Source organism: Schistocerca cancellata, chromosome 1 (assembly GCF_023864275.1).
Source record: "Schistocerca cancellata isolate TAMUIC-IGC-003103 chromosome 1, iqSchCanc2.1, whole genome shotgun sequence".
NCBI lineage: Eukaryota > Metazoa > Arthropoda > Insecta > Orthoptera > Acrididae > Schistocerca > Schistocerca cancellata.
In genome coordinates, this window is record NC_064626.1 from 1,157,701,121 (window position 1) to 1,157,709,757 (window position 8,637).

General features: G+C 43.1%; 1 non-coding gene across 1 annotated transcript; it reads left to right on the forward strand.

Annotated features, from left to right (window-relative positions):
• Positions 1-2,541: 2,541 nt before the first annotated feature.
• On the forward strand, positions 2,542-2,625 carry Trnas-gga (transfer RNA serine (anticodon GGA)). The gene is given in 2 exon segments: positions 2,542-2,581; positions 2,591-2,625. It is a non-coding gene; the product is annotated as a tRNA-Ser (tRNA).
• The last annotated feature ends 6,012 nt before the right edge of the window (positions 2,626-8,637 follow it).

The window sequence follows — 8,637 nt, forward strand, 5'->3', positions numbered from 1 at the left end:
TGGAGAGCGTCACAGTGCGGCTGAAAAATGGACTGACTGATACTCGAAGACAGATGCAAACCATCCCATGTAATTTCCTCATTTTGAGAGTCATGAAGGGTAATCAGTGTTAACCGTAAAAAGCCATTCAACATCCGAGATTGCATAACATATTTCATTATTTAAGACAAACGGTTTCAACAGACTTTGCTGTCAACTACAGGTCTTAATTTTTTTGGTTCTAAAACATGTTCATTATAGGCTGAACCTCACGCACAAGATGTCAAATGGATAAGGTGCTGATTTCCATCCGTTTTACATTTTGGGCATGAGGTTCAACGTAAAATGAACATGTTTTACAACAAAAAGATTTTAAGACCTGTAAATGACAGCAAAGTTTGTTGAAACCGGTTGTCTTGAATAAAGAAGTATTTTATGCAATCTTGGCTGCCGAAAGGCTTTTACACCCCCTGAAAACCTCCTTACAAAGTATCAAGAACCAGCCTTAAGTGATAAATTTAGGATTACCTACGACCTCCTGTGTACGGCTCCCACAGGAATCTTCTAGGACAAGATTAGATTAAGTATGCCACACACAGGGTATTTAAGTATCTAAGCAATCTGTCTTCCCGCTTTCCATACGTGAATGAAACGAGACGGAGCCCTAACGATTGATACAGTGGGAACCGCCTACTGCAATGCACTTCACATTGGTTTGCAGAGTTTGCTTTTAGATATAGATCTCTAAAACACCACTTGTATTTAGAAAAATTTGCACACATTTACACATAAACTCACCTCTCTGTGATGTGCCACGCAGAGTCGAACATAGGAAGTTAAGGTGAGTAAGTCATCGGTAATTTGGGAAACATTTTCGCACTGACATGGAGACATTCAGTCATCAGCTTGTTGTCACAAATTACTTAAACTCAGTACATGTGCAAACCATCTCCTGTCGTGGTGGGAAAATAAACTGTTCACGATGCATTACATCATTAGTATTGAGTACCAGTACGCGTAGCGATAGATGACTTTGAGTTAGGGTGGCAGATCCTTGCACAAAATCAGTGTCGCTAAGTTAAAATGATACTGGAAGATGCTAAAGATTCGGGTCACTGACTTACTGTCTCCCTGTTTACACCACCTAATTTGATTGGTCGGCATAAGACGAGGTGAAGTAGGTCTGACTTTGCACGTCTTCCTGAGAACTATAATATCGGGGTGTGGGATCTAGTGACAGCAGTCCTTTCTGGAATGTAGTAGGCAACAAACACGTACGCAGCGCACAGATATCTGAACCAATTTTGTACTGACACTCAGAGATCTTGGTAATCATTTCCAAACACCTCTCAGATGATAGGTAAATCTCCGCTGTCAGATTCTGACAGATTAGGAAACGTCGAAAGTTTGGCAACTGAAGGTAGCTTTGAATGGCAAAGAAGGAGTCCAGGATAACATACGCACTCTTTGATAATATTAACAGAACAAAATGACTATTCTTGCACGTGGGGAATGTCATTTTATGTGTTTAAAGTGACCCCTATTATCACCAAAACAACGTCTATTCCGCTGAACTGTTGACCACAATATGGCTATTAGTGTCGCCAGTGTGACAGCCGCACAGAATACCTCAATGGTTTCTCGCAACTCGTTCAGTGAAGCTGGCTTCTATTGGTAAACATTTTACAAGGTCACCCATAGCTAAACGTCAAGAGGTGTAAGGTCTGGAGACCTTAGTGGGTACTCCTCTTCAACCTATCCATCGTCCGGGTAGATTTTCATCCAAATTGACATCTCTGTGGTAGTGAGGTGGAGCGTCATCTTGTTGTAGGTAAAACCTTCCATTTCCAAACACCTCTCGGATGGCAGGTAAAATCAATGTTGGCAGCACATGAAGATATACCTCACGAGTTACGGTACGCTCAGAGAAGAATGGACCAATCAAACCGCGCGATGCCGGCCGGCGTGGCCGAGCGGTTCTAGGCGCTTCAGTCTGGAACCGCGCGACCTCTACGGACGCAGGTTCGACTCCTGCCTCAGGCATGGATGTGTGTGAAGTCTTTAGGTTAGTTAGGTTTAAGTAATTCTAAGTTCTAGGGGACTGATGACCTCAGATGTTAAGTCCCATAGTGCTCAGAGCCATTTGAACCAAACCGCGTGATGAATTATCCAAATGGGATGGAAGTCAATGATGTGATGTATGTGTACAGACAAACAAATGATTGCGATTCCAGATAAATTGGATGTTTTATTCAAGAGAAAGAGCTTCTCAAATTGAGCACGTCAGTAACATGCTATTCCACCCCTGGTCCTCATGCAAGCAGTGATTCGCCGCCTTGGCATTCATTGATACAGTTCTTGCATTTACTACTGAGGGATATTGCGCCTCATTCTGTCGAATTGGCGCGTTAGATCTTGAAAATGCCAAGATATTTGCAGGTTCCTGCCCTTAATGCTCCAAACGTTCTCTATTGGTGAGAGTCCGGCAATGTCGTTGACCAAGGCAGGGTTCTGCAAGCACGAAGCATAACATAATACTCAATACAGTTCATTGTGTTGCCGGCCGGAGTGGCCGAGCGGTTAAAGGCGCTATAGTCTGGAACCGCACGACAGCTACGGTCGCAGGTTCGAATCCTGCCTCGGGCATGGATGTGTGTGATGTCCTTAGGTTAGTTAGGTTTAAGTAGTTCTAAGTTCTAGGGGACTTATGACCACAGCAGTTGAGTCCCATAGTGCTCAGAGCCATTTTAGTTCATTGTGTTGTTTACAACACTCATGTACCATACACTAAATTAGGTGAATCGCTGTCTGTTACATTATAACATTTGTTAAATAAGTTTTTTTTAAATCAATATGGCTGGACATATTATGACCTTTATCTAGTTTTTGCGGACGAATATACTATTTAGAACCGTTTTGGTGCACAGAGAAGTACATAGAACGTCCACGTAAAGGAAAGGATGCTGTCCTCCACCGCATACATTGATTCCCACAAGAAAACTATTTGTGTTATATGCAGCAGGCTGTACACAAAACGTTGAAGAGGGATAGTGAGTACACTGCCAACAAAACAAAGTACTCCTTCTGCGTTTGAATGCTCCGTCGTTATTAAGCGCTGGACCTCGGCTGCCACCCCACTCGTCTGTGTTCTCTAGAAGTGTCAGATGCGTTGCAGGCACACACGGCTTAGCCAATAAATCAGTTATTTAGCACTGCAAATTCCTCTCACCTCGATGAAGTCATCGTTAGTCTGTTGTTTCATGGAATCACAAGGTCTCTACACTTATCAGTCAGAACATCACGACCACCTACTCAACAGCCGGTATGTCAGCATTTTTCGCGGATAATAAGGGCGACCCGTCATAAAATGTAAGCAATGAGTCCTTTCTAGGTCGCTGGAGGGCGCTGTCACCACGTCTTCAAATACAAGTCTCCTAGTTCCCGTAAATTATGGGGAGGGGGCGATGAGCTGTTACACCTCGATCAATCACATCCCAGATGTGTTTGATCGGGTTCAGATCTGCAGAGTTGGAGTACTTATCACATCAATTGGAAATAGCCACTATGTTCCTCGAACCACTCCATCACACTACTGACCTTGTGACATGGCGCATTATCTTATTGAAAAATGTTACTGCCGTCGAGAAACATGATCGTCGTGAAGAGGTGTAGGGAGTCTGAAACCAGTACACGTTACCCCTTGGCCATCATGGTACCTTGCACGAGCGCTACTGGACCAACGACGCCCAAGTGAATGTTCCCCAGAGCATAATGAAGCCACAGCCAGCTTGTCTCCGTCCCGCAGTGCTCGTGCCAAGAGCTGTTCCATTGGAAGAGGATAGACTCGCACCCTCCCATCGGCTTGATGAAGAAGGTATCACACCATGCAACGCTCTGTCACTGCACCAATGTCCAATGCCGATGGTCACGTGACCATTTCAGTCGTAGTTGCCGATGTCGTGGAGTTAATATTGGCACACGCGTGGTTCGTCGGCTACGGAGGCCCATCTTTAGGAGTATTCGCTGCAGTATGTGTTCAAACTCACTTGTACTCCGCCCGGCATTAAAGTCTGATCTTAGTTTCGCCAGCCGGCCGCGGTGGCCGAGCGGTTCTAGGCGCTTCAAATGGCTCAAATGGCTCTGAGCACTATGGGACTTAACATCTGTGGTCATCAGTCCCCTAGAACTTAGAACTACTTAAACCTAACTAACCTAAGGACATCGCACACATCCACGCCCGAGGCAGGATTCGAACCCGCGACCGTAGTAGTCGCGCAGGTCCGGACTGAGCGCCTGAACCGCTAGACCACCGCGGCCGGCTCTAGGCGCTTCAGTCCGGAACCGCGCGAATGCTACGGTCGCAGGTTCGAATCCTGCCTCGGGCATGGATGTGTGTGATGTCCTTAGGTTAGTTGGGTTTAAGCAGTTCAAACTCTAGGGGACTGATGAACTCCTCTGTTAAGTCCCATAGTGCTCAGAGCCATTTGAACCATTTTTAGTTTCGCCACAGTTTGCCGCCTGTCCTCTTTTACCAGTCTGCCCGCTTACGACGTCCGATATCTGTAATGTGGGGTGGCCGCCCAACCCCTTGACGTCTGAGCGTAGTTTCCCCTCAGTTTCGCCACGTGTTGAGGACACTCACAACAGTACTCCTCTAACACTAAACGAGTCGTGCAATTTCCGAAATGCTCGTGTTGAGCCTCCGGGTCATGACAATTTGCCCTCGGTCAACTAAGAAAAATCGCCCACCTTCCCCATTGTACATACGGACAGCACGCTCACTGATACTACGTAAACCGTGTGTGTGCGTGACTAACAGTATTTCCTCGCCAGGCTACGGTGCTCTCGCCTGGACGGGTTTACATCGACCGTTGGTCGATGATCATAATGATCTGATCAGTGTAAGTCAATTGATCGACTAAGCGGATGGCGTAATAAAGGCCACTCAGTTAAGACCAAAAAAGCTCGACTGTGGGAAATAATTCGGGCAGTCGCAAATTTCTGTTAAATGCAGGGGAGAGAGGGATAGGTAGAAAGAGTACATTCAAGGCAAGGGGAAAGACTTGTCCGATTACGCGATAGAAGAAATAGAAGTCGAGAGTGATGAAATATATGACCGAGTATTACAATGGATAATAGCTTTGGAAGAGCTGGAAGTATACCCTCAGACTTTGGGGAAAACATCAACCACACAATTCCGAAGATTTCAAGACTCGACAAGTGAGAGATATATTGCACAATCGGCTTAACAGTTCATGTATCCAGCCAGACCTCTAGCTCTGACGGTGCGTCGAGTATTGTGGAGGGTGATTGTAAGAAATTGCATGAAATCAGTGGAAGAAACCAATCCTGATTTCCAAACTGTAATCAGCACTCCAGCTAAAAGAATGACTGTGGCTATGGAATTAAAAAGGATAGGTTATAAATTACTACATCCGCGGTCAGCGGATTAGGACAATTGTCAAGACGTAAAAGAAAGTTTATTTCCTGTAAATAAAGACAAGTCTCTTTCCAGTGGTCCTAACCTGCAAGTTGAAGGCCTAATTACGAAGGCCGAAATACAACTGATCCGTGGTGGCTTTAATTTTGGCGGGCATGCCAGTCCCGTGGCGCCACTATTTACTCGTACAGCCGATATCGATCCTGGTCATATGCTACGGCTAGGGTCTTTGGTCGAGAGGTGTGTTATTGGGTTTGGTAGACCATGGTACTCGCAATGAGCGGGAGGCCACATGGCTGGCAAGTTGGTTTTTGCGGTACTCCTGCTGTCCGGGCGTGGAGCCCGTGAAGTGGCGAGTTGTTAAAATGGTCTCAGCCAAAGTTTTCCAGCTGGATTAAGGGGCTCCGGAACGCCCTATACTTGCAAAGTTAAAATAACGCTTATAAATTACATCTTTCCTCACAAAGTATTTGAGATAGGAAGTTGAACATTTTACAGATTACTTATTGGAATATGGGCTACAACTTAACACAGGGATTTTACAAAATTTTAGTTCAGTTATTAAAGATGATTTTTTTTCAATTGTAATGAAAATTCACAACATTTTTTTGCAATTTTTTATTTATATATTCAAAAATATACAGTTTTTTGGAAAAAGGCTGTGTTAAATTATGCAGAAGGTACTGTGTAACATTTACTGAAAGTTTGAAACAAATATGTTTGGAAGATCCTTAGAAAACATGTAATTAGTATGAGAAAATAAAAGTTTTGGGAATCGAGCGACAAAGATTGGATTTTTAGTGCATTCCAGGTCCATAGGATGGATTATCTTCATCCTCTGCAAACTCCTCCTCCAGCTTCCTCTTGTTCCTCCTCCTGTTTACTCTTGCTTGTATTTCTGGACTCTTTACAGCCCTGTCTGCAGCCCGAAGGCGTTCTGCGTCGTTACATATGGGCGATACTTTCTTAGTTATCGTCTTTATTGTTTACAGTAATAACACATACCTTTGGCTTTCCAACATTTCTCCTTTTCTTAAAAGCCTTCAGAGGATTTCTAATAACTTTACTTTTACTCATTATTATACTTCAACAAAACAGAGACTCAAGAAACAGAATTAATTACGAATATTTTCGAGATAACGACAGAGTAAATAAACATGAAACAATCGACAATCACACCAGCGATATATATTGAACTATCACAGGTTAGCCACAACACATACTTTATCTCACATCACTAAAATGTACCTGATGAACACGGACGTTAATAATAACACCATTTGACAGCAGTTTAACAGCGCCACAGTGGGTCACGCCCATGTAGAACATATTTCAAAAAAAATTTAAAAATAGTTGTAGTCTTCGGAATTGAATAAATTATATATCTATTAAAAGGTAATAGTCTGCAGATTCAGAAAACGCAAAAAAGTAAAAATTGAACTTTTCATGATTTTGAGCCTTTCCGGATCCCCTAAGTATTAATAGCGGCGAGTTACTGGAAGGACAGCTGACGCCATGTGCAACCTGGTCAGCAAGCGCCGGGCCAGCTCTGGAGGCGTACACAATACGACACCTGTAAATGACCTGCAAAGATACCCCTGCTTGGAATGCTGGAAGTCAAGATTCCTTCGCACTTGAGTGGAATTACGTGTTGATCTTTATTGGTACTTGCTATCGTAGGCCCACGTCTGTGTTAATGTTGAATGTTAATTACGCCTCTGAGTGACTGTCTGGATGGTCACCGGTCAGTGAAACTGATTTTAATCTCTGTGTTCCAGATCATATTCATTGCAAGTATACAAATACTCTCTGGTGTAAATTGAGTTGCTGTAATTGGGACTGCAATATAGTCTGTGTCGGAGACTATTAAAAAAGGGTCTGCCGTGGTATGTGGATTTGCGGGTAATTGTAGATCTCGTCGTCAATTTGTAAGTAATTTTAAGGAGCTTGTCAGCTCGTGACTTGTATGTGCAGCCACTTCTGCAATAAGTTAATATTTCATATGTCAGAAATATTGTCGTTTGTTGCGTTATTTGGGCACATTACAGTTTCTTTCTGATGCATATTTGCAGGGTAGTTCTGGCACAGGACGACGCGTCCCTGTTTCCTGGGCCCGGCGAGGAGACGGGTTTTCTTCCTGCTGCGGCGACACTTCCGTCGTTGCTTAGCGTCAAAGTTTGACCACAACCAGGCGCCTCTGTCAGCTGCCTCACTTTATCGCCAGTTAAGTAAAATATCCGATCGTTTTTGTACGTGACACGGCGGAGCATCGGCCAATTAATTTCGGAACCTTTGATCTATTCAAATATTGAGAGGTGAGAAAGCACATAAGCCTTAAAGTGTGTTCCGCAAGTTCTAAGTTCCTTGTGAATTTATTTGCCCTTTACTACCGTTTAAACTTCAGGCCCTATTAGCTAGTTCTGCAGCGTGTGCTGGTGTATACCAACTGGGAATCATATTTAAGTTGTATACCTTCTTGTATTTAGGAGAACTATGTATTGCATTTCTTAAAGGATTTTATTAAGTTTATAATTTGTTAAGAGATTTCCAACAGCCACAATCAGTGGCGTAACTCTTTATCGTTTCTGTATTTTGAGTGGGTGTTGTCTATTTCTTTAAAGTTTTATCCATTCTTGGGAAATGTTAGTACTTTTAGTGGAAGTCATTTGTAATTCATTTTACTGATATAACTTTGTTTGTTGAATCAGCTTGCAGTCAAACCTAGTTGTTGTGACTTTTTACTCGTATTTAGTGACTTACATGTATTCCTGGATTTAAGCCCTGTTGTAATGGTAAAAATTGTCAACGTTTTTTATTAATGAATCGATCATGTTCAAGTTCCTTAAATTATTGTGAGCGTTGTTACTCATTTTTACAAGTTTTTTAATTTGTAATCGTAACTATTATTGTTAAGCAATAAAATGTATTTCATGAAATGACAAATGACGAAATATGTGGGTCACCTTCAGTTGGGAACCGCGATGCTGCTACGGTCGCAGGTTCGAATCCTGCCTCGGGCATGGATGTGTGTGATGTCCTTAGGTTAGTTAGGTTTAAGTTTTTCTATGGGACTGATGACCTCAGCTGTTAAGTCCCATAGTGCTTAGACACATTTCAACATTCACCTTCGATGCGTTTTTCCTTAATATTAACCCAACCCTTCTTGTGAGCTAGCAACAACAAGAACAAATAATTTCTGTCTAAATGCCCAGACCTCA